General features: G+C 43.4%; 1 long non-coding RNA gene across 1 annotated transcript; it reads left to right on the plus strand.

The window, feature by feature from the left end:
- The first annotated feature begins 5422 nt into the window (after positions 1-5422).
- Positions 5423-27113, plus strand: LOC133507039 (uncharacterized). Its single transcript, XR_009796715.1, has 4 exons — positions 5423-10468; positions 19747-19844; positions 21028-21144; positions 26301-27113. It is a non-coding gene; the product is annotated as an uncharacterized LOC133507039 (long non-coding RNA).
- Positions 27114-27573: the final 460 nt, after the last annotated feature.

Raw genomic sequence — 27573 nt, forward strand, 5'->3', positions numbered from 1 at the left:
CGTGCCGCTTTTGTTCTACCAGAGAAAGCCAATTATTTTGGCAGGAAATGCCAGTTACAATTTGAAAGCAGTCATCAGCCTCTCATTTTTTGATCCCTTGTACGTCAGTGAATTTTGATTAGAAGAAGGGGTACAAGTAGTTACCTCTGTGGCCTTGAGACTGTCCTTGCTTTCGCAAATAAACAAAGTGAGGTATATTTGCTTCTTCACAAGACGGGGGGTTTCAAAGGTGCTTTGGTGATGCTCAAAATGATTTGGCGTGTCAAAGGTTTTTCTTAGTAGGTCAACATTCTGACGCTCCATAGATGTGTCATAAGCAGGAAGAATGCTATCATGATTGTAACCACCACAGACTCCCAATTTGGGATTTAACCACTTTTAGGGTAGGCATTTCATCTAGGTGTCCCTAATAGGTTTGGTGTCTTTGAATTTCTTCTCTGACTTTTGGCTGTTTTCAGATATTAGAAATCTGCACCCAGCCTAGAGTAAGCTTTTTGCTCACCTTTCCAAATGAATCCTAGACTGAAATAACCTTTTTACAATGCGTCAAATTAACCTAAATTGATTTTTTGTTTTTATTTTATTATTAAGCTATTTGCATTGTCAGTAACTCTTGAAAGGGACCTTCCCACTTTGGAAAATGCCAATGCTCCTTCCTCACAGCTCTCATAAGCACCCAGTCTCCCATCTCCACTAATTTGGCCTCCTGCTGAGAGCCTGGAAAATCCTTCTCACTTGGTGATTGTGTGTGTCCCTATCCTTCTAACATTTTTTCCTCATATAGTCAGCTAAATTCAAATCGTTATTAGTTTCAGATTGGGTCTTAAATTTAGGAACGTTATAAGACCTTGTAATCAATGTTTCATGGGGTGTTAGTAGTTGTAATGTTGATGTAATATTTGACAAAATCTAAACATTGTCCATAATCTGTTCGTTTCCTCCATAGGCTTTTAATCTGTTTGCAGATAAGCGCAATGATGTTTTAAAGCAATATAAAACACATATCCCAATTTTGTCAATTTTTATTTCTCTCTTTTTTTTTCTTCATTGATTTACAAAAGTTCCATTGTCACTGTACAGCTCCACTCCATGTATTATCCAGAATCAGCTGCACCCGTGTGAGGTCGTTAGCTGCAAAAAGACACCCGTCCACCACATACAATTAGTAAGACTCAAACTTGTGACATGACCAAGACCCAAAAGCTGTCCAAAGACACCAAGGACAATATCATACAACTCCACACGGCTGGAAAGGGGTACGGAGAAATTGACCCCTCCGTACAGGGCACTTAACCACGCCTCCTGAAGTGACGTCACGCCACGTGCGCTGACGTAAGACAAACAGTAAAAATGGCAAATACAATACAATACATTCTGAACTGAGACAGACTCCATGCTTTTGATTTCATTCAAATCAACGATATATTATAGATTCTAAATACAATACATTCTTAACTGAGAGAGACGCCATGCTTCTGATTTCATTCAATCATTCACACGGAGCAATGTTATGCTACCGGAGAACGTCATTCATTTATACGAGACGTGGATTAAAAATCAAATTTAGGGCATATCTTCGTGCAAACACAGTCTGGTTAAGCTTCTGGCCGCGAGCCAGCAAGAAATCAATACGTTTGTGCAGTCCGATCTTCGCTAAATATCGCTCAACAAAGAATAAGTGTGTCAATCGTTCACACGTAGCAGTGTTATGCTAGCGATGAACATCTCATTCATTTATACGAGACGTGGATTAAAAATCAAATTTAGGGCATATCTTCGTGCAAACACAGTCTGGTTAAGCTTCTGGCCGCGAGCCAGCAAGAAATCAATACGTTTGTACAGTCCGATCATCGCTAAATATCGGTCAACAAAGAATAAGTGTGTCAATCGTTCACACGTAGCAGTTTTATGCTAGCGGAGAATGTCTCATTCATTTATACGAGACGTGGATTAAAAATCAAATTTAGGGCATATCTTCGTGCAAACAGTCTGGTTAAGCTTCGGTCACGAGCCAGCAAGAAATCAATACGTTTGTGCAGTCCGATCATCGCTAAATATCGCTCAACAAAGAATAAGTGTGTCAATCGTTCACACGCAGCAGTGTTATGCTAGCGAAGAACTTCGAATTCATTTATACGAGACATGTATTGAAAATCAAATATAGGGCATATCTTCGTGCAAACATATGTGTTCCAGTTGATATTAGATGGATTTAGTTGATGATGCGGTCTTCCACAAAGTTTGATCCATCGAAGGCATTTTTCGTACTGGGTCTTCGGTTTTGGAAAGGGTACGAATCGAACTCCACCAACTAGCCTTTCAGGATACCTGTCGTCACTATTACAAAGTCCGTGACTACACCTCTTAACCATATTTTTTGTTAAATAACCCAAATACACGATAAAACGCTAACTAAACCTATACTGGACCATTCAATGTTGTCAGAGAAAATGGCGGGAGCAAAAACGGGCTTTGATCTATGCAGATCTCTGGCCTCTGATTGGTCAGTGACGCGGATTGCGCAATATCCACGGAGGGGTCAATTGCCGAGCAGCTTGGTGAAAAATGGTCCACTGTTGGAGCAATCATTAGAAAATGGAAAAAGCTAAACATGATGGTCAATCTCAATCGGAGTGGAGCCCCATGCAAGATATCACCCCGTGGAGTCTCAATGATCCTTAGAAAGGTGAGGAATCAGCCCAGGACTACGCGACAGGACTAAGTCAATGACCTGAAAAGAGCTGGGATCACCGTTTCCAAGGTGACTGTTGGTAATACACTAAGACGTCATGGTTTGAAATTATGCATGGCACGGAAGGTTCCCCTGCTTAAACCAGCACATGTCAAGGCCCGTCTTAAGTTTGCCAATGACCATTTGGATGATACAGAGGAGTCATGGGAGAAAGTTTTGTGGTCAGATGAGACCAAAATTGAACTTTTTGGTCATAATTCCACTAACCGTGTTTGGGGGGAGGCGAATGATGAGTTCTATCCCAAGAACACCATCCCTACTGTGAAGCATGGGGGTGGTAGCATCATGCTTTGGGTGTGTTTTTCTGCACATGGAATAGGACCACTGCACTGTATTAAGGAGAGGATTACCGCGGCCATGTATTATGAGATATTGGGGAACAACCTCGTTCCCTCAGTCAGAGCATTGAAGATGGGTCATGGCTTGGTCTTTCAACATGACAATGACCCGAAGCACACAGCCAGGAAAACCAAGGAGTTGCTTGGTAAGAAGCATATCAAGGTTCTGGCGTGGCCGAGCCAGTCTCCAGACCTAAACCCAATTGAAAATCTTTGGAGGGAGCTGAAATTCCATGTTACTCAGCAAACCTGTCTGATCTGCATTACTCTGCTTCAAGTGCTTGAACCAATCTCCCCCAACTAAAAACTTAGAAAGTGATCACTCAGTGAACTTTCTGTTGTTGAAGTGTTGTTCTCAAAGCCTTGCGTAGTTTTGGGTCTGCAACGGAAAGGTCTCCCACCTTGATCTCTCCACTAGGAAGGCTCCATAGTCTTTGTGGTAATGCTTGTCTCTTTCAAATCTCCTTTTCAAAAATCTGGGAGTGATGTTCAGCACATTTCCTGTTGTTTGGCATTTCACAGTGTCCATTTTCCTTGATTGTGATTCCCTCCTCCATTACTGATAAGAAGTGGAGATCATCTTGCAAGAAGTAAGCATTTTCTATGCCCTTCTCATTGAAATTAGACTCAAGAGCCTTTATCACGTATGGCGGAATAATGATTTCCTTTACTTGTGTTCGACATATAAATTGAACTTCACTGGTCAGATGAGCAGGCAACTGCTGACAGGGTCTTACTTGTCTCACAACAATCTCGTGGTCTGCTTCCAATTGCATCACCATAGTCAACAAAGGGATTTTCACAGCCCACGATACTCCAGCCGAGGTCCGTTCTTTGAGCAAATGGTACATTGACTTTGGCAGCTACAACTTCTCTTGGTAGCAGGGCTTAAGAACAATTGTAGCCTATTAGTAGGCCAATGTCACATTCAATGAAAGGAGCAATTTCTTCAGCAAGGTGCTACCAGCCCCGCAGTGAGAATGCATCCTGCCCGGCATTGAGAACTCGTTCGGCTCTAAGTAAGACCTCAGCCTCCACGACGTGAGGTGGAAGGTCAAGTTAGAGTTCATCCCGCCTGAAGTGTAACAACAAAGTGTGCGCCTGCCTCAACAATCTTCCCGTTGTGAGGACGACGTGTGGACCTGCTTCAACCTGCCCGACGTAAGATTCCTTGACGTGTGCGCCTGCCATCCGACCGACCTCCAAGCAAATTACGTCATGTCTAAGCAACGAGCAATTAAGACATTGCTATCACCGTTAAAACAAGCAAACAGCAAGCAGAGTCCAAAAGCATTTTGCGTTTAAGCTAACAATAAGTAAAAATTTAAACAAGTTGAATGTTAAGAAGGTTTAGCTTATCATCTGCTTATAAGTTTCCCAGTTGTGTGGACACCATAACAAGCATGTTGTTTCAGATTTCATAATGTGTTATTATTATTTAGCCAAAGGCCATTTTTGATACTGCTAAGGTAACAAGGTGGTGTAATTAATTGCAAGTGAAAACAAGTTCATTTGTGCTCCAGGAAATATTTAGACACTCTGAAATTTGTTGGTAAAACATAAGGTTAAAGAGGTTGATTTGTTCATAATTACCATTTCCATTTTGAAGTTTATACTAAGAAGTATACTTTATGCTCAAGCAAATTAACGTGATAAATATGGCTTTCTATCTTGATAATGCTGAAGTTATAGAAGTACACCAGTCATATCAAGATCTTAATGATGGTAATTGTAGGAATAATTGTGATCATAATTATCATACATTTGCTTCCAATAAAGAAATGATTTGCTCTGCCCTAGATAATGTGGCAGCCTCCTAGCAGGAGATAGCAAGAACAAAAACATCTAATCATCACAACTGTTAGAACTGCTGCCTGTTAAAGAAATGACACCACCACCACACATGTATTCAGCAATCCTCCACACATGCACAGGCACATGAACAAACATGCACACCTTGTTTCAAACTGTTTTGCTTGTCGTCTCCTTTTTGTAACATCCATGTAAATAAGGGGCGTCTTAAAACTAAATAAATAGAGGTGCTGAGGAGAGAATAATCAGAGAGTGCAGTGGTGAATTGTACGAGACAGTTCCTCTCCTCTCTCCTCGCGAGACTTGAACTGGTGTCTTTGCTTCCTTTTTTGTCCTGTTTAATGAATGTCTGATTGGTGAACCTGACATTTACTTGGTCCTTCGAGCCGGATCTCAAGATACCTGAGGTTTCCAGGGGCCGAGTCGACGTCCAGGCAAAGACCGTGGCCACGGCTCTTGAGACCCTTTCCGGGACTGGGCCTCCACTTTGCGCCTGGAGGCTGAGGGTTGACGAGAAGCTGAAGGAAGTGAAGACATCTCTGGTGAGTAGGAAACTCCCACACTCATGAGGAATGAGTGAATGCGCGTCTGGGTGACTGCGGCAGAACCAAACCTTGAGAATACTAGTCACTATCGAGTAGACTAATTAGTCTATAAAACTGAGAAAAGGGCAAGGTGTGTCCTGTACGTGAGCTCCGTGAAACGTGTGCATGTGTAAAAGTGTGAGCGGAGGTTCGCTACCTCATTTGAACAGGAAATTGAGTGACAACTGTTTGAGGATGCAGAGGTAAGAATTCTCCGCCACATGTGGTAGAAGCTTGAGAATTACCTCAAACGGAACGTAATTGTCACCCTGTTCAGTGGGAAGTCAGTATAGTCACCCTAGGTGAACCACTGACTCCAACAGCGGAAAAACAAATAGAAAAATAGTTGATAAATAGCAAAATAGTTGAAGCACAACATCTGAAAAAAATAATAATAATGATGTGTAAGGACTAGAAGTTTGTAGAAAGCAAATGTCCTACAAAAACAAAACATCTAAATTTGTGGATAACACAATATGACTTTGCTGGCCAGCTCAACATACACACAAAAAATATATATAGTTAAGCTGCAGGATAAAATAAGAGAAACACACACGCACACACAAAAAAAAAAAAAAAAAAACAACAACAACAACAAAAAGCTGGACTCAAGATGATGTGAAAACAGCCATAAAAGGTATCACATCTCATAAAGTTGATGTAACATAATTCGTCCAGGGAACGGAAGACTTGAGAAAATCTTACCACTTAAATGGTGTGGAAGTACAACAAATTTGGATGACAGCAAAGTACTTTCTCACAGCAGCAGGGAGTTCAAGGTTTAATATCGCGCACTCCTGCAAGATTTAAAAAAAAAGAAGCAATTTTTTCTGCCATTGTAAGACCAAAATAAAACAACAATGAACCATTTGAAGAATATAGAATTGGAATAAATGCATGTTTTAAAGCAAACAGTGGCATTCCTGAAGATCACACTCCAGGGAGTGTGTATCAAGGGCAATTAAAAAAAATGCTCTTCATGTGAATTCAAATAATCCTATAAACAATGGATTGAAAAACATTGGGTTGACAAACCGACTGGCAGCCTGTAACAATACGTTAACCAAGCACTACACGCAGAGTGCTACAAAGAAAAAGAAAATTGACACCTTTCTGACAGAGAAAGGAGAAATTCATGGAGCTTTATGCAAAATATTTAATAATTGTGGCCGCAGATGAGGAAGAGAGCAGCCATCTCCCCATCAAAAATGTCACAACTAATGCTCCCAAAATGCAACTTTTCAATTTGTCCCATACGTTTTTTTGGGAAGAGACGGCTTGCTGAAACTAGGACTGCGCTTAATTCCCTCTCTGACAGGAAAAATAGAAGTAAAAAGAAAAAAAAAGGAATTACTGGGAGGACAGTTAAATATCTTACAAAATGGGAATCCAGCGCTCTATTATTACACCTTACATATTCCAAACAAACCTCCCACAAGAACAGGAGATTTCTTGCTGCAAACAGCTCAAGACGTGATTGAACAACCACAAAATGACGTAGGAAGTGACTCATTGCATGTGACAATTTAGTCACATTGGTAAATAAGATAAACTTATAACAGCTCACACCAGACAAAATCATGATTATCTGTACTCAGATGGTACATCAGTCGTGGTGACAGGAACAACACTGACTGACAAACTAAATGCACTACACAAGGAATGGACACCACCACACACGTCATTACAACAGGAGTGGGAGAGTTTGGGACAATTTGTTTTGGTAGTATGAAATGTTCCTGATTGGACAGAAAAAGAACCAGATTTGGATTGGGACGACTGAACTGTACAGACAATATATTATTGGACAGTCTTAAACAATCTGAGACCAGATGCTGCTGTATTCGCGGTGGTATCACAATCTACACAGACAATACTGGAAAAGTAGAGCAATAGCGACAACTCCAGGGAACACAGTGACACATGCAGAGCTACTACAAAATTTGCTCATAGCAGTTCAGTTACCAAAAGAATTAGCCAGACGTAAATGTGCAGTACACACATCAAAAACAGACAAAGAATCATGAGGAAATGGATTTATAGATAAAACAACAAAAGAAGCAGCAGCCAAAACCTTTATGGGATTAGATGACCATGAAACAAATAAAGACATACTTTGAGATGATGTGTTAAAAAATGCAACAAAAAAGATGACCAGAAGAACTAAAAATCTGGAAGAAATAGGGTACTACATTACAAAATGGGAATTATGTCAGCACAGATAAAAAAAAAAATAATAAATTCTACCAAAAACATTTTTTAAGTGGGAGGCAATCTTGAGCCATGGGAAGTCTCAGGTCTCAACAGGGGGAATGGTAGCCCTGGTACAAAGGCATTACATGATCCATGGATTTAACTTGCATGCAAAAAAAACTTTTTTTGTAGGGCTTGTTTGATCTGTGTGCGACATAATCCACAAGGGAATGTGCATCCAAAACGTGGTCAGTTTCCTCAAGCTACACATCCATTCATCCCGCCATCCATTTTCTTAGCTGCTTATCCTCATAAGGGTCGCGGGGAGGGCTGGAGCCTATTCCAGCTGTCAATGTGCAGGAGGCAAGGTACACCCTGACCTGGTTGCCAGTCAATTGCAGGTCACATGGAGACAAACAGTCGCACTCACAATCACACGTGGGGGCAATTTGGACACAATGATAGATTTAGTCTATTACAAGCACGTAAGTGTCTCATTCCATTCAAAACACTGTTTGGGACACCATACAAATTACCAACATTTCCACACAATGAGAGGTAGATGAATGATGAAGGAAGAAAAAAAACACACACAAGTGGTTCCCTTTCTGGAGTTATTAACAACCCCAAACAGCTTGAAAATTGCAAAAAGGGGTACTTGAGTTCATTTGTTGATTGTAGGAAAGTTATTGCCCATTGTTAACACACAAAAAAAAATAATTTGTTTTTATTGGCCACTTGTAAAATAGCTGTTCTCATTCCCACTGCCAAGGTCGCTGTAGCCCGGTTACACATGGGAGTGAGACTGCTGTCATAATGGTGACTAAACAGATCCAGAGATAATACCAATGCTATTAATTGATAACAAATGCAAAAAAAAAAAAATAAAAATAAAAAAGTTGGGGGATTCTGTGTATCCATTAACTTCTCTTGAAAAACAAAAAAACTGTTTTCTAATGGCGTGTCACTAGGAAATTTCACATGCATCAATTTGATAGGACTAGAAACAAATTGGCAATTTTATCAGCATTGATGTGGAAAGCCATTTTTGTGCCAATGTCATGGTGGTGCGGCAGTAACTGTCTTTTTTATTTTTTTACACCGTATGCCTTCCCTGATGCAACCCTTCTGCATTTATTCGGAGAGAGAGCTGGAGCCAATCCCAGCTAACTTCGGGCAGCAGCAGACTACACCCCGAACAGCCAGTCGCAGTGCAGATGTCGACACCATCACTGAGCGGGAATCGATCTCACCCTGCCTTCACTCGAAATGTCCCTCTGATGGAAACCCGAACTACAATGTGGCCCTCTAGAGAAATGAGTTCGACATCCCTGCACTAGACCATCAAAAAAAAAAAAAAAAAAAAATGTAACAAGTTACTGTGCTTTAATAACCTTGTTACTGCCATTTGTTTATTCATCCTGTCTGTTTGTGAATTAACATCTACTGTACATGCAGTTTTATCCGAACACTGGCATAGACTGAGCAAGAGCTGAATGACATGGAGAAAATAGCAGAAAGAAACACGTGGATACACCTTACACACTGTAAAAGGTCATCTCAGCTGAGTCACCCAAGGGGAAAGGTGAGCAAAGACCAGCATACGGTGGGTGCAGATTTATAGTATCTGAAAATACCTGAAGGCTGGTGAAGATTTAAAAGACACTTGACTCATTTAGGGGTGACTTGGTCGACATGACTTCAAAATGGCTAAATAATATGATGCATGTTGGGCTGCAACATTGACAGCCATAATGATATTTTTGTTCATATGCTACTTTTGGACACCTGTAAAGCTGACAAAAATACATAACAACAGAACCAATAATTATACTCAGTCAACTATGCCTACCACACATAAGATAAAGAGGCGTAACCTCATTTCAAATAACTTTGGTAAACAACTATGCGGGAGGCATGAGGCATGAGAGGAGGACTCCATGTGTGCCTCCCAGTGAATCTGTTCAGCACTTTTTCAATTCCTTGGCAGAGTCTAATTGCTGGGGATTCCATCCTTGGGCTTATGCTAAATGAAAAACCCCACTTTATTCTCACCATTTGCCAATTTAATGCTACCTTAAACCCGAATGCCATACAAAAGAGTACGTCTACTACGGCGGGAGTATTTTAACCGAAAAAGCCTGAGGAACATTTTTTCATTATTATGATTATCATTTTTACAAATAGGAAACAAAACTGGTTGTTATTAATGTAGAATGCAGCTAACAAGGTAAACTAGAGTTACATCACATGCATGGGCCCTGGGCCACTAATGCGTGTAATTCCAACAGAAATGCCAACACGATGTACCCAGGAGGTAATGACTAAAACAACTCCTAACACCACTTGTCAGAAATGGAAAAGTGTTTATCTAACAACTAAGGCAGTAAATGATAAACTGATATTTTCTACTAATGTTGCATTGGTTAATTTCTCCTGTGTTAGCTTTACAGGGACAGATTTTAAGGTGGGAAGTCTCAACAAAACATGGTGTCATGATATCCATCTGCAAACTGCCCCACTGCTCCCATGCACCAATTTGTTGTGGTGGTGTGTTGGTCAAAAGTTGTATGACACACTGATAAATGCAACAGGAACGTGTACACTGGTATCAATGCTCTTATCTGTGACTGTGTTTCCATCCAAAGCAGAGGATATACAATTGGCCGCATGCATCTTTGGACCTCCCCTTGGGTTCTCCCGAAGGCGAAGGTCCTCTTGGAAAGATGGAGATCTGACATACATTGATGACATTGTGATCCAACCGTGCTATTGAAAAAACATTGAACGTGAGTAACTTCATAACTTGTATGACCAAAACAACTTGTACAATGACGGCCGTGAGGACATACAGGAAATTTAACAAGTCTTATCTTAGAACATCTTAGTACCCAAATTGAAGCCGTATCGTTCGCGTTGAAGCTGCTCGGCCTAAGTTAGCCTCGACTAGCGCGATAACAACAAAATGTGTCTGTAATCAAATATTGACTGAGAAGGAAAATATCAAATGGTAGGACCTACACGTCCTGCAAAACCCAGGTATTGTATAGAAGGGGTACCAAACATAGAACGTGGACTCAACCTTCAACTACTAGAATGAGAGGCATTGTGGTTTGAATCCCTTCCATCCACATATCCTTTAAATCCTCATATCCTTTATATTTTCACACAGGTAGTATGTGAATTGTGTACCTTATGTGCTGAATGTGTTTATTTGATTGCTTTGATCTGATTTTAACATGAACATAGATGAGGTAGTATGTGAATTGTGCATCTTATGTGCTGACTTTGTTTATTTGATTGCTTGTTTTGACCATTCTGCAACCCGAGGGAGGGCATATTTCCTGTGCAACCTGTTGTCCGGTCCCAAGCCCAGATAAATGCAGAGGGTTGCAGCAGGAAGGGAATCCGGCGTAAAACTGTGCCAAACATATATGAATGTTCATGAAAGTAATTCCATACTGGATAGGTCGTGGCCCGGGCTAACTTCGTCCACCCCCGGCACTGTTAATCTGCAAGACATGGGTAGAAATTCAGATAATGTAGGTCGAAGACAAAAAAGAGGAGGAAAGTGGCTTAGTCGCAGTGGAAGAAGAGACATGCACATATGCTACAACTGGGTGTAGGGACTTTGAATGTTGGGACAATGACAGGAAAAGCTCAGGAGTTAGGTGATATGATGAAAGGTTGATAAATTGTGCATCCAAGACAGGAAGTGGAAAGGGAATAAGGCTAGAAGTTTAGGAGCAGGGTTTACATTATTTTACCATGGAGTAGATGAGAAGAGAAATGGGTTAGGGTCATTTTAAAGGAAAAGCTGGCTAAGAATGTCTTGGAGGTGAAAAGAGGATCAGATCAAGTGATGACGATGAAATTTGAAATTGAGGGTATTATGTATAATGTGATTAGCGGCTATGCCCCACAGGTAGAATGTGACCTCGAGTTGAAAGAGAAGTTCTGGAAGGAACTAGATGAAGTAGTCCTGAGCATCCCAGAGAAAGAGAGAGAGGAAGAGAGAGAGAGAGAGAGAGAGAGAGAGAGAGAGAGAGAGAGAGAGAGAGAGAAGAGAGAGAGAGAGAGAGAGAGAGAGAGAGAGAGAGAGAGAGAGAGAGAGAGTTGTGATTTGTGCAGATTTCAATAGACTTGTTGGCAAAGGAAACAGGGGCGATGAAGAAGTGATGGGTAAGTAAGTACAACATTCAGCAAAGGAACTTTGAGGGTCAGATGAAGGTGGATTTTACAAAAAGGATAGAATCGTCAGGTGTGAACACTTATTTCCAGAAGAGACAGGAACATAGAGTGACCTACAAGAGCGGAGGTGGAAGCACACAGGTGGATTATATTTTGTCAAACGATGTAATCTGAAGGAGGTTACTGATTATAAAGTTAGTGGTGGGGTAGAGTGTAGCTTGACAGCATAGGATGATGGTGTGTATGATGACTCTGGTAGCGGTAAGGAAGATCAAGAAGGCAAAGGTAGAGCAGAGAATAAGGTGGTGGAAGTTGAGAAAAGAAGAATGTTGTGTGGCCTTTCGGAAAGAGGTGAGACAGGCTAGATAGAATCGTCAGGTGTGAACACTTATTTCCAGAAGAGACAGGAACATAGAGTGACCTACAAGAGCGGAGGTGGAAGCACACAGGTGGATTATATTTTGTCAAACGATGTAATCTGAAGGAGGTTACTGATTATAAAGTTAGTGGTGGGGTAGAGTGTAGCTTGACAGCATAGGATGATGGTGTGTATGATGACTCTGGTAGCGGTAAGGAAGATCAAGAAGGCAAAGGTAGAGCAGAGAATAAGGTGGTGGAAGTTGAGAAAAGAAGAATGTTGTGTGGCCTTTCGGAAAGAGGTGAGACAGGCTCTAGACAGACAAGAATAGGAAGACTTGAATACTACTTCCAAGATACTTTGAGAGGCAGGCAGGAGAGTACTTAGGGTGTCTTCTGGTAGGAAAGGGGAGAAGGAGACTTGATGGTGGAACCCCAAAATACAAGAAGACATCCAAGGAAAGAGATTAGCGAAGAAGAAGTGGGACACGGAGAGGACTGAGGAGAGGCGAAAAGAATACATTGAGATGCGACGTAGAGCAAAGGTAGAGGTGGCGAAGTCTAAACAAGAGGCACATGACGACATGTACACCAAGTTGGATACGAAAGGAGGAGATAAATCTCTACAGGTTGGCTAGACAGAGGGATAGAGATGGGAAGCATGTGCAGCAAGTAAAGGTGATTGAGGATAGCAATGGAAATATGTTGACTAGTGCCAGTAGTGTGCTAAGTAGATGGAAGGGGTACTTTGATAAGTAAATAAATCAGGAAAATGGGAGAGAAGGTAGAGTAGAAGAGGCAAGCGTGAATGACCAAGAAGTGGCACTGATTAGTAAGTGGGAAGTTAGAAAGGCACTGAACAGGATGAAAAATGGAAAGATACATACCGATGACATACCAGTGGAGGTATGAAAGCAATTTGGAGAGTTGACTGTGGAGTTTCTGACAATGCAGCCCTATGGGGGCACAAACCAGTGCAATCTGTAGGCCGGTCCCAAGCCCGGATAAATGCAGAGGGTTGCGTCAGGAAGGGCATCCGGCGTAAAAACTGTGCCAAACAAATATGAGCGTTCATCTAAAGAATCCCATACCGGATCGGTCGTGGCCCGGGTTAACAACGCCCGCCCCCGGCACTGCTAACCTGCAGGGCGTCGGTGGAAATTCAGCTACTGTGGGTCGAAGACAAAGAAGAGGAGGAAACCGGATCCAGCGTCAGAAGAAAAAGAGGAATGCACAGAGCCTACAACTGAGTGTAGGGACTTTGAATGTTGGGACTATGACAGGAAAAGCACAGGAGTTGGTTGACATGATGATTAGGAGAAAGGTTGATATTCTGTGCATCCAAGAGAGCAGGTGGAAAGGTAGTAAGGCTAGAAGTTTGGGAGCAGGGTTTAAATTATTCTACCACGGAGTAGATGGGAAGAGAAATGGAGTAGGGGTTATTTTAAAGGAAGAGCTGGCTAAGAATGTCTTGGAGGTGAAAAGAGTATCAGATCGAGTGATGAGACTAAAATTTGAAATTGAGGGTGTTATGTATAATGTGGTTAGCGGCTATGCACCACAGGTAGGATGTGACCTAGAGTTGAAAGAGAAATTCTGGAAGGAACTAGATGAAGTAGTTCTGAGCATCCCAGACAGCGAGAGAGTTGTGATTGGTGCAGATTGTAATGGACATATTGGTAAAGGAAACAGGGGCGATGAAGAAGTGATGGGTAAGTACGGCATCCATGAAAGGAACTTTGAAGGGCAGATGGTGGTGGACTTTGCAAAAAGGATGGAGATGGCTGTAGTGAACACTTATTTCCAGAAGAGGGAGGAACATATAGTGACCTACAAGAGCGGAGGTAGAACCACGCAGGTAGATTATATTTTGTGCAGACGATGTAATCTGAAGGAGGTTACTGACTGTAAAGTAGTGGTAGGGGAGAGTGTAGCTCGACAGCATAGGATGGTAGTTTGTAGGATGATTCTGGTGGTGGGTAGGAAGATTAAGAAGACAAAGGTAGAGCAGAGAACCATGTGGTGGAAGCTGAGAAAGGAAGAATGTTGTGCGGCCTTCCGGAAAGAGGTGAGACAGGCTCTCGATGGACAACCGAAGCTCCCGGAAGACTGGACGACGACAGCCAAGGTGATCAGAGAGACAGGCAGGAGAGTACTTGGTGTGTCATCTGGTAGGAAAGGGGAGAAGGAGACTTGGTGGTGGAACCCCAAAATACAGGGAGTCATACAAGGAAAGAAATTAGCGAAGAAGAAGTGGGATACTGAGAGGACTGAGGAGAGGCGAAAGGAGTACATCGAGATGCGACGTAGGGCAAAGGTAGAGGTGGCAAAGGCTAAACAAGAGGCATATGAAGACATGTACACCAGGTTGGACACGAAAGAAGGAGAAAAGGATCTCTACAGGTTGGCCAGACAGAGGGATAGAGATGGGAAGGATGTGCAGCAGGTAAGGGTGATTAAGGATAGAGATGGAAATGTGTTGACTGGTGCCGGTAGTGTACTAAATAGATGGAAAGAATACTTTGAGAAGTTGATGAATGAAGAAAATGAGAGAGAAGGAAGAGTTGAAGAGGCAAGAGTGAAGGACCAGGAAGTGGAAATGATTACTAAGGGGGAAGTCAGAAAGGCACTACAAAGGATGAAAAATGGAAAGGCAGTTGGTCCTGATGACATACCGGTAGAGGTATGGAAGCAATTTGGAGAGATGGCTGTGGAGTTTTTGACCAACTTATTCAACAGAATACTAGCGGGCGAAAAGATGCCTGAAGAATGGAGGAAAAGTGTTCTAGTTCCCATTTTTAAGAACAAAGGGGATGTTCAGAGCTGTGGGAACTATAGAGGAATAAAGTTGATGAGCCACACAATGAAGTTATGGGAAAGAGTAGTGGAGGCTAGACTCAGGACAGAAGTAGTATCTGCGAGCAACAGTATGGTTTCATGCCTAGAAAGAGTACCACAGATGCATTATTTGCCTTGAGGATGCTCGTGGAAAAGTACAGAGAAGGTCAGAAGGAGCTACATTGTGTCTTTGTGGATCTAGAGAAAGCCTATGACAGAGTACCAAGAGAGGAACTGTGGTACTGCATGCGTAAGTCTGGTGTGGCAGAGAAGTATGTTAAAATAGTACAGGACATGTATGATGGTAGCAGAACAATGGTGAGGTGTGCCTTAGGTGTGACAGAGGAATTTAAGGAGGAGGTGGGACTGCATCAGGGATCAGCTCTGAGCCCCTTCCTATTTGCAGTGGTAATGGATAGGCTGACAGATGAGGTTAGACTGGAATCCCCTTGGACCATGATGTTCGCAGATGATATTGTCATATGCAGTGAAAGCAGGGAGCATGCAGAGGAACAATTGGAAAGATGGAGACATGCACTGGAAAGGAGAGGAATGAAGATTAGCCGAAGTAAAACAGAATATATGTGCGTGAATGAGAAAAGTAGAGGGGGAAGAGTGAGGCTACAGGGAGAAGAGATAGCGAGGGTGGACGACTTCAAATACTTGGGGTCAACAATACAGAGCAATGGAGAGTGTGGTCAGGAAGTGAAGAAACGGGTCCAAGCAGGTTGGAACAGCTGGCGAAAGGTGTCTGGTGTGTTATGTGACAGAAGAGTGTCTGCTAGGATGAAGGGCAAAGTTTACAAAACAGTGGTGAGGCCGGCCATGATGTACGGATTAGAGACGGTGGCACTGAAGAAACAACAGGAAGCAGAACTGGAGGTGGCAGAAATGAAGATGTTGAGGTTCTCGCTCGGAGTGAGCAGGTTGGATAGGATTAGAAATTAGCTCATTAGAGGGACAGCCAAAGTTGGATGTTTTGCTGACAAGGTTCAAGAGAGCAGACTTTGATGGTTTGGACATGTTCAGAGGCGAGAGAGTGAGTATATTGGTAGAAGGATGCTGAGGATGGCGCTCCCAGGCAAAAGAGCGAGAGGAAGACCAAAGAGAAGGTTTATGGATGTGGTGAGGGAAGACATGAGGGCAGTTGGGGTTAGAGAGGAAGATGCAGGAGATAGGCTAAGATGGCAAAAGATGACACGCTGTGGCGACCCCTAACGGGACAAGCCGAAAGGAAAAGAAGAAGAAGAAGACTGTGGAGTTTCTGACCAACTTATTCAATAGAATACTAGCAGGAGAGAAGATGCGAGAAGAATGGAGGAAAAGTGTGCTGGTCTCAATTTTTAAGAACAAAGGCGATGTTCAGAGCTGTGGAAAATATAGAGGAATAAAGATGATGAGCCACACAATGAAGTTAGGGGAAAGAGTAGTGGAGGCTAGACTCAGGACAGAAGTAAGTACCTGCGAGACACAGTGTGGTTTCATGCCTAGAAAGAGTACCACAGATGCATTACTTGCCTTGAGGATGCTCGTGGAAAAGTACAGAGAAGGTCGGAAGGAGCTATATTGTGTCTTTGTAGACCTAGAGAAAGCCTATGACAGAGTACCACGAGAGGAACCGTGGTACTGCGTGCGCAAGTCTGGTGTGGCGGAGAAATATGTTAGAATAGTACAGGACATGCAGGTGTGACAAAAGAATTTAAGGTGGAGGTGGGACTGCATCAGGGATCTGCGCTGAGCCCCTTCCTGTTTGTGGTAGTAATGGATAGGCTGACAGATGAGGGTAGACTGAAATCCCCTTGGACTATGATGTTCGCAGATGATATTGTGATCTGCAGTGAAAGCAGGAAGCAGGTGGAGGAATAATTAGAAAGATGGAGGCACGCACTGGAAAGGAGAGGAATGAAGATTAGCCGAAGTAAAACAGAATATATCTGCATGAATGAGAGGGGTGGAAGAGGAAGAGTGAAACTCCAGGGAGAAGAGATAGCGAGGGTGGATGACTTCAAATACTTGGGGTCAACAATACAGAACAATGGAGAGTGTGGTAAGGAAGTGAAGAAACAAGCCAAAAGGAAAAGAAGAAAAGAGTTATTTTCTGATTGGTACTGGTTCTGACCTGCAAGGGCGGTGGTAGAAGCACACAGGTGGATTAAATTCTGTGCAGACGAAGTCTGAAGGAGGTTACCGACTGTAAACTAGTGGTAGGGAAGAGTGTATCTCAATAACACAGGATGGTGGTGTGTCGGACAACTCTGGTGGTGGGTAGGAAAATTAAGAAGACAAAGATAGAGCAGAGAACCAGGTGTTGGAAGTTGAGAAAGGAAGAATGCTATGCGGCCTTCCGGAAAGAGATGAGACAGGCTCTCGATCGACTGGAGGAGCTGCTGGAAGACTGGACTACTAAGCCAAGGTGATCAGAAAGACAGGAAGGAGAGTACTTGCTGTGTCGTCTGGTAGGAAATGGGAGGAGACCTGGTGGCGGAACCCCAAAATACAGGATATCACACAAGGAAAGATTCGCGAAGAAGAAGTGGGACAGTGAGAGAACTGAGAAGAGGTGAAAGGAAGACATTGAAATACAATTTAGGGCAAAGGTAGAGGTGACTAAGGCTAAACAAGAGGCATTTGACGACATGTACACCAGGTTGGATACGAAAGAAGCAGAAAAGGATCTCTACAGGTTGGCCAGACAGAGGGATAGAGGTGGGAAGGATGTGCAGCAGGTAAGGGTGATTCAGGCTAGAGATGGAAATGTGTGACTGGTGCCAGTAGTGTGCTAAGTAGATGGAAGGGGTAGATAGATAGATGGAAGAATACTTTTAGAAGTTGATGAATGAAGAAAATGAGAGAGAAGGAAGAGTAGAAGTGGCAAGTGTGAAGGACCAGGAAGTGGCAATGATTAGCAAGGGGGAAGTTCGAAAGGCACTACAAAGTATGAAAAATGGAAAGCCAGTTGGTCCTGATGACATACCGGTACCTGAGGTATGAAAGCAATTTGGAGAGGTGGCTGTGGAGTTTTTGACCAACTTATTCAATAGAATACTAGCGGGAGAGAAGATGCCGGAAGAATGAAGGAAAGGTGTGCTAGTTCCCATTTTTTAAGAACAAAGGAGACTTGCAGAGATGTGGTAACTATAGAGGAATAAAGTTGATGAGCCACACAATGAAGTTATGGGAAAGAGCAGTGGAGGGTAGACTCAGGTCAGAAGTCAGTGTCTGCGAGCAACAGTATGGTTTCATGCCTAGAAAGAGTTCCACAGAGGCATTATTTGCCGTGAGGATGCTAACTGAAAAGTACAGAGAAGGTCAGAAGGAGCTACATTTTGTCTTTGTGGATCTAGAGAAAGCCTATGACAGAGTACCAAGGGAGGAACTGTAGTACTTCACACGGAAGTCTGGTGTGGCGGAGAAATATGTTAAAATAGTACAGGATATGTATGAGGGCAGCAGAACAGTGGTGAGGTGTGCCATAGGTGTGATAGAAGAATTTAAGGTGGAGATGGGACTGCATCAGGGATCAGCTCTGAGCCCCTACCTGTTTGCTGTGGTTATGGATATGCTGACAAATGAGGTTAGACTGGAATCCTCTTGGACCATGGTATTTGCAGATGATATTGTGATATGCAGTGAAAGCAGGGAGCAGGTGGATTAACAATTAGAAAGATGGAGTCATGCACTTGAAAGGAGAGGGATGAAGATTTGCCAAAGTAAAACAGAATATATGTGTGCGTCGATGAGAGGGGTGGAGGGGGAAGAGTGAGGCTCCAGTGAGAAGAGATTGCGAGGATGGATGACTTCAAATACGTGTGGTCAACAATCCACAGCAATGGTGAGTGTGGTAAGGAAGTAAAGAAACGGGTCCAAGCAGGTTAGAACCACTCGTGAAAGGTGTCCGGCGTGTTATGTGAAGAGAAGAGTCTTTACTAGGAAGAAGGGCAACGTTTATAAAACAGTGGTGAGGCTGGCCATGATGTACAGATTAGAGACGGTGGCCCTGAAAAAACAACAGGAAGCAGAACTGGAGGTGGCAGGAATGAAGATGTTGAGGTTCTTGCTCGGAGTGAGCAGGTTGAATAGAATTAGAAATTAGCTAATTAGAGGCACAGCCAAAGTTGGATCTTTTGGAGACAAGCTTCGAGAGAGTAGACTTTGATGGTTTGGACATGTCCACAGGCGAGAGAGTCAGTATATCAGGAGAAGGGTACTGAGGATTGAGCTGCCAGGCAAAAGAGTGAGAGGAAGACCAAAGAAAAGGTTGATGAATGTTGTGAGGGAAGACATGAGGACAGTGGGTGTTAGAGAAGAAGATGCACGAGATAGGCTTAGATGGAAAAAGATGACACTCTGTGGCGACCCCTTACGGGACAAGCCGAAAGGAAAAGTACGAGAAGAATAAGTATCCATGGGTTATTGACATATTGAAGTTTTGTTTTACACGGAATTTAAGTGCACAACACAAGTCCGTCCTCATCTACTTCCACAGAATTTGTCCCCCTCCGGCGTCCTTCAGCTTGCCATTGACTAGTATTCACAAGGCTTCTCTTTCACAGTACCTTCGTGTAGACTGCGACAGTACCTTCGTGCAGATTTTATGTCGACACTCACTCCATCATACCCTGTAAGAAAAATTATTCTTACAACACGTCTTCTTGTCCTTCGGATTTCCATTAACCTTCAGATCCCAGGTTGAGAGCTTGAAGACCAGTCTATTGATGGGCCTGTGTTGTCGTGGCCACGGTCTTTCCTGGAGGTCGACTCTGAAGCTGGGATCCTCAGGTATGTTGGAATCCATCTCAAAGACCATGTAAATGTAAAATGGAAAGATGCCCTTAGCAGACAAGTCTCAAAACAGGATCTAACTGAAGTGACTAGACACCCAAGGCCGTTGAGTCTTCTGAAAACCACCTCTCTTGTGACTGGACACTCAATTTTTAGGCAGTTCCTGGAACCATGTCTTAGTGAAGGTTGCTGTCCTAACATAATCTTTCAGTCCCCCTTTTCGACTCGAGAGAGTCCAACACAACAAAGCACGAAAATTTTATTTGGCAAAAAAATCCAATTTGTAAAATCTGGTCATGAAAGCAGTGACAATAACCCAATCGCAAAATTTTAGCATCCCCCTTTTGAATTCGAAAGAAGTCAACTTAACAGATCAATAAAGGTTGATTGACAGGAGTGGGGGCAGTTGTCTTTCGTGGTAGAGGGTGTGACAATGGCCACCAACCAAAAAGGGAAAAGCTTGGGGTGTATTTTATTAATGAAAGGTATCATGTTGGAGTAAGTGTGTGTGGAGGTGAGATGATGACAGGAGTCAAGGTCAGGGCATGGTAGGTGGGATGGGGCAGGGGCTGGTGACATCGGGGCGGAATCGGGAGGGGCAAGAGGCTGTCCGGTCGGGGTACAAGCAGGACGGGTTGATGAAAGATAGTACCACGTGTCCCCCTTTCCCTCCAATCGAACAGCAGATGAAGTTCGTTCCACCACCTTGTAGGGACCGTCCCACCGGGGTTCAGACCACTTCCGCTTCAACACCTTGAGCCACACAAAAACACATTCATTAAGCACACAGCATCGGTTTGTTTTTCGGTGAGACGTGAAAACTCAAAAGTTAATTGTTTTAGCTCGGGTGGCCCTTCAACTGGTCGTGCTGATAAAGGACCTGAGAGCACTGGAAACAGTTGGTTGGTATGGCACTCAAAGAGTGTCCATCCTTTTGATGAATTTAGAGACATTTGAACGTTCATTAAGGCAATTGGGAGTGCTTGTAGCCAATTCAATTTGGATGAGGCCAGTGCCTTAGATAATTTTTCCTTGGTGTTTTGGTTCATGCGTTTGACTTGGCCTTGGGATTGGGGATAGTACACAGAACCAAACATATGTTTTAATCCCAGTGCTTTTCTACATCTTGTAGATGTTTGTTTTTGAAATGGGTTTAATTGTTTGATCTTTTCTTTTTCAGGAACCCATGGGAAGGAATGTAATGATTGACTTGATGTTTGACCACGGCACTTGCTGTTTCAGATCTGCAGGGATATGCCTCAGGCCAGCCAGAGAAGGCATCCACTATGACAAGCAGGTATCGATATCCCAACACAGATTTAATCATGTCAGTGAAATCCATTGACATCACCTGGCCAGGGGCCAGTCACTTCCGGATCGTGACTGCCCTGGGGTGGCTTGGTAGCAGGCATACTATTAAATCTGCTCATACACTGCAGTCCTGCAGTTCACTTTTAACAATGGTTTTCATGAACGGGTGCCACCACATGCTAAGCGTCTCTTCCACTCCCACGTGGCACAGTGCATGGGCTTCACTTATCAGTTCATTCAATTGTTTTTGAAGCGGGATACACTTATCATCTTTCGTCCACACACCGTCCTCATTCCTCGTTCCCCCCTTCGACTTCCATTCACTCTTTTCCTCTGGGCTGCCCTGCTGCTGCCACTCCCTAACTGTGGCCATGGTCACCTCCTCGCTGGCTTTCAGCTCATCGTGACTGACTGTCATCTGTAAGGTTGGGAGATAACCGGCATCCTCTTCTGCAGCTTTGTTTTCAGATGCCTTTCCCTGTGTGATGATGTTGGTGCCTTTGGAATGCCCTTGGCATTTTATAACAGCTACAGCTTTTGGTAACATGAGTGCATCCCTGTGCGGCAAAATGTCTTGTTGATGTTTTATTGGAGCCTCCATGGTAGTGAGAAAATCGTTCCTTTGCCACTCTGCAAGTACAGTGTGGATTACCACACGGGCATAGGCGGAGTCAGTCTAAATGTTTGCCGTGACTCCTTGGGCTATTGCTAATGCGGTTCTAACAGCTACTATCTTGGCTCTTTGTGCTGATTGGATGCCGGTTAATTTTACGGCCACGAGCGTTGTGAATGTGTCTCCCATCCATTGAATTACTGCAAATCCCGATTGTAGGCCTTCTGGGCCTTTGAAGCAACACCCATGTGTGAACAAAATCATTTCTGGGTCACTCACTGGTGTGTCATAGAAATCATTTCTGAGTGTATTTTCTTCCACAACCCGTCGTGCGCAACAGTGTGGTTCTCCTTCTATCAAACCATCAGCCATATTGATATCTTCATGTGTGAACAAAATATTTGGTTGTGTCAATGCCGCCTCAATTTTTCTTTGTTGGCCTCGTGTCATTGTAAATGCTTGGCTCGTAACATATTGAACCATGCTGTGTGATGTTCGGATTGTCAATGGATGGTGCAAACCAATGTGTGATGTTTTTTGTACCAGTCCAGCCAGTGCGGATGTGAATGCTTCACATACTGGATGTCTTTGCTTGTATTTTTCAAGAGGGGTGGAGCCATATAAGCAAACATTTTATTCACCTCCTCCCCCTTTGTGAAAAAGAACAGCAGTAATGCTGTTGACTTTTTCAGACGCCTCCAGGTAAAACATTTTGGAATAGTTCGCTATGGCTAGCGCAGCAGCAGAGGACATTTGCTGTTTTAAACCAATAAATGAGTCTTGTGCTGCAGGTGTCCAATGGAGAGGGTGGATCAAGTTTCTTATCCCCTGTTCATTGACCGATGCCCGCAGCGAGTGTGTTAACTCTGTGAAATCAGGGACATGGCGGCGTGAGTAAATACACAAGCCTAAAAAGGCGATCATTTTTTTGACGTTCGTAGGCTGTGGATGGTGTAGAATGTCGTCCTTGTGAGAAGAAATGATATATGTTAACCCAAGAATGAAACTTGAGGGCGGGGAATTTGAAGCTTGGTCTTTGAAAACTTCTAGCCAACCGTGGCCAAATGAACCAAAAACTGAGCGAATGGCGTCAATGCACGTTATTTCAGAAGGAGCAGCAAGCAAAATGTCATCAATATATTGTACCAGCAGTACTCTGTCCGAAAGCTGCAAAGGAGCCAACAATTGTTTCAAATAGGCATTAAAAAGTCCAGGTGACAACACGAACCCTTGTGGAAGACGAGTGTATGAATAACGTTCACCATTACATGTGAACGCAAAATATTTCTGCATGCTTGGATCCAATGGGATGCAGAAAAAGGCATTTGCCAAATCAATGCAAGTGAATTGAGTGTGGGAGGGGGAAATTTGGGAAAGGGCTGAGTGGGGATTAGGAACGGGTTGTGTGGGTGTAGTGACAGCCGCATTGATGGCACACGAATCATGGATCATTCGGTATTTACCAGTGTTTCTTTTTTCAACGGGCAAAATTGGTGTATTGTATTGGGACTGTGTAATTTTACACAACACTCCAGCTTTTATCAATCTACCAATATTGTCGGTAATGCCAATCAAACCCTGCTTCTTGATTGGGTATTGTGGAACATAAATCGGGTCGCGTGTCATTTGAAACGTCACTGGAGTCACATCGTAGAGCCCCAGATTGCTGGGATCGGTATACCAAAAAGTGTCAGGCATATCAGCCAATGCCAGTGGAGCCAAATCACTGTCAATTGTTTCTCGACCACGGTGTCTGTCCAATGGGCAATGCTCCAAAATGGAAAATGGGTGAAATGCATTTGATTGAATCCAATATGCATCAAATGATGGAGAATGCAACAACGTATCGAATACCGTTGGTTGCCAATCGGTAGCCATCGTGCATTCTCTGATAAAAGGGCCAAGATCTCTGGCCGAATGTGCAGGAGAGTCCATCAAAGAAATATGGGAGTGGCATGGTGGCATGGTGGAGTCGGGTGGGTCAACCATCATGTACCATTTTAGTTGTTCATCACTCAATGGAGTGTTGAATGCCACTCCAGGTTTTCCCACAAATAAATCACCGACGTTCAACTGCCAAAAATCACGTCGATGTTTTTAAATAAATCTGAATAAACCTCGTCGCCCCGCCTGTCATAGTTTAGAGTGCAGTGCATTCAATCACAAACCATGTCGTAAGCGCAAAGGTGTCGAATCCACGGCAATAATGTCAAGAATTCTTCTGCCTCTTTCCATCCTTCAGATTCAACGTCCACGTGTGCCCCAATAGATGACAGCAGAGGCGGGGGCAACAATGGCAGATGTTGGGGTTTCTTGAATCAATTGTAGAAATTGGATATCAGAATACTCATTTTTCGTAGAACAGTGGAAAGTGTTTCCATTCAGAGACTGTAGACACAAAAGAATGCATGAGAGTCTGTAAATAACATTGAGTGGTGGTTCGGTGGCTGCATGTATTGGCCAGCAGGTGGCGGCAAATTTTGCTGGTTCGGTGGCTGAATGTATTGGCCAGTAGGTGGCGCCAGCTGAATGCATGGGTGTGTGTGTGGTGGCTGTGGAGGTTGATCCACAAGTGGAGCTCCAAATGAAGCTTGCTGACATGGCCACCACGGCCCTGCCCACCATACTGTCTTCTGCCCCTTCCTCTGTTGACCCAGTGTCGATGGAGCTGCGGTGCGCGGCAGTCACGAGTCCAATGACCCATTTTTTCACAGTTGAAGCACCCTCCCCTGGAGCGGGGTCGGTCTCCCCGGTTGGCTTGCCAGTCAATGTTCGTCGGTGGGGTTCCAAGAACAGAAATAGACACCCTGCGCAGTGACGGGACCAGATTGATGGACATGACACTCACCACTATTAGGCGTGTAAGGAGTTTGAAATTGGACCTAGGAATCATTTTGTTTCTGTAAAGTTTGTAATTGTAACAAGGCCAATTGGGATTTAGCATTTTTACGTTTTTCTACTTTTGTGTCAATTTCTTTGGTGTGTTTCCTCAAATAAAAGTTCAACCAAAACATGGTCAATAAATGACTCAGCATTCTCATTAGATTTTGGAGCAAAGACCAGGTCGGACAGTATAATCTCAGGGAGGGGAAACAATGCGTCCAAAGCACCCAGTATGTTATCAAATTCAGTGACCATTAGTGCATTACCGTCAAGGAGGCTGCCGACAGTGGAGCGAGACATCGAGACGTCGAGCTCCATCATCAGTATTTTCAAATCACCAGCAGTCAAAATTTGCCCAGTTGTATTACGTCCAATTCCAGGTTCGGTCAATAATTGGACTCCAGAGGTGTGAAATGTGACAAATACGTTTAATGAACAGAGCGCTCTGTGACACACAATGTGACACAGGCAAAGGCTGTGGTCTGACACCGAGTTTGTGTGTGTGTGTGTGTGTGTGTGTGTGTGTGTGTGTGTGCGTGTGCGTATGAAAGCAGAACAACGATTATATAGGCAATGTTGGAAAGCTGCCGTTGGCAGTTAAGTCTCAAAACTGGATCTAACTGATGTGACTAGACACCCAAGGCCGTTGAGTCTGCTGAGAATCACCTCTGTTGTGACTGGACACTCAAGGCAGGTGCCTGCTAAAAAACAACTCAGTTTTGGCTAGTCATACAAGGCTGAAGCCTGCTGGAAAAAAAAACCTCCATTTAAGGCAGTTCCTGGAACCTGGTTTTAGCCCAGGTTGCTGTCCTAATATAAACTTTCATCTTATATAAAGATAATGAGGGACAGAAGAGGTCTTCAATTGGCTCATCAGGAGGATGGGTTTTGCTGACCAGCTGCACCTTCAAACCACCTTCTGAGTCAGCCTCACCGTTGTGCCTCTTTTTATTGCTTTCTCAGGTCAAAAGGTTGCGTGGTTACAAGTTCACTCAGTACAAATACTGAAACAGATGGCTACACCATCAAACAACATAAACACTAAGGTACATGTTTCTTCAAGGCTGCACCAGTGTCCTGATAAACCCACAAGAGATTAGCATGGCATTCTTTCAAGACATGTTTATAGCGTTCGGGAGTAACCACTTGTGGTTAGAAGGGGGAAATTTCCTCCCAGTGTCCAGGAGTAGCTGCTTGAGGTCAGCAGGGGACATCGCCTTCCATGCGTCGCTGGATCACACTCTGGGTCATGCCCACTGCTCGCAAAGAGAATAATTCAGAGCAAGACTAATAGAAACAAATGTATGATAGAACAATAATTCTAATGCTTGTGCCATTGCTCACATCCTGCTGGTCCAATCAGTATTTGTACTATTAATTATATACTGCAGACTATTCCATGATTAATTACTTTAAACTGCTCCCTTTGCACAATTATCATTTCACTGGTCTATAACGGAAACCGAGAATGGGTAAAGGCACTCTGTATAAGCTAACATAATGTGGGACGTTGACGCACTGTTAACTGCTCTAAATGAAGAAGACTCTGCATCTTTCACATCTATGACTCTTATCAGGAATACTAACTGAATGTCTCTTGTTCTTTGTTCTTGTTTGTTTGTTCTTTGTTCTGAATGTCGTACCAGGGTAGCACTGACTGCCGGTGACAAATTCCTTGTGTCCGCCTGCCCGTCTGCTCCACTGCAGTGAGCATTGAAGATCATGGCTTAATGAAGCCAACAGAACCACATCACCTGCAAAAAGCAGATATCCGACGCTGAGGCCACCAAACCGGACACCCTCTACACCTGCGCCTAGAGATTCTGTCCATAAAAGTTATGAACAAAATCGGTGACAAAGGGCAGCCTTGGCAGAGTCCAATTCTCACCAGAAACGAGACCGACTTATTGCCAGCAATGCGGACCAAACTCTGACACCGGTCATACAGGAACCGAACAGCCATATCAGGGGGTTCGGTACCCCATACAACCAAAGAACCCCACACAGGACTCCCCAAGAGACACAGTCGAATGCCTTCTCCAAATCCACAAAACACATGTAGACTGGTTGGGCAAACTCCCATTCACCCTCGAGGAGCCTGCCGAGGTTATAGAGCTGGTCCACTGTTCCACAGCCAAGACGAAAACCACATTGTTCCTCCTTAATCTGAGATTCGAATTCCCAACGAACCATCCTCTCCAGCACCCCTGAATAGACCTGACCAGGGAGTCCTTGTGTGTTGTTACATACTTGGCCATTAAAGCTGATTCTAATTCTGATTCTGCTTGTTAATGAGCCTTTCTTATTGAGACTTGGGAAAACTATGAAAGGTCTGTGTCTTCCAGAAATATAGCAATTCCAGATTTGCGTTGGGCTATCTTGGTGATATCAATGTAACGGTCAAGGAACACGGGGATTTACAGTGAAGAAAATAAATATTTGAACACCCTGCTATATTGCAAGTTCTCCCACTTCGAAATCATGGAGGGTTCAGAAATTTCCATCCTAGGTGAATGTCCACTGTGAGAGAGATAATCTAAAATGAAAAATCCAGAAATCACAATGTATGATTTTTTTAAACGATTTATTTGTGTGATACAATTGCAAATAAGTATTTGAACACCTATCTATCAGCTGGAATTCTGACCCTCAAAGACTTGTTAGTCTGCCTTTAAAAGTCCACCTCCACTCCATATATTATTCTGAATCAGATGCACCTGTGTGAGGTTGCTCGCTGCATGAAGACAGCTGTCCACCCCATACAATCATTAAGATGGCCAAGACCAAAGACATAATTGTACAATTCCATATGGAAAGGGCTATGGAGAAATTGCCAAGCAGCTTGGTGAAAAAAGATCCACTGTTGGAGCAATCATGAGAAAATGGAAGAAGCTAAACATGACGGAATCAGCACAGGAC

The sequence above is a fragment of the Syngnathoides biaculeatus genome, chromosome 10 (genome assembly GCF_019802595.1).
Source record: "Syngnathoides biaculeatus isolate LvHL_M chromosome 10, ASM1980259v1, whole genome shotgun sequence".
Lineage (NCBI taxonomy): Eukaryota > Metazoa > Chordata > Actinopteri > Syngnathiformes > Syngnathidae > Syngnathoides > Syngnathoides biaculeatus.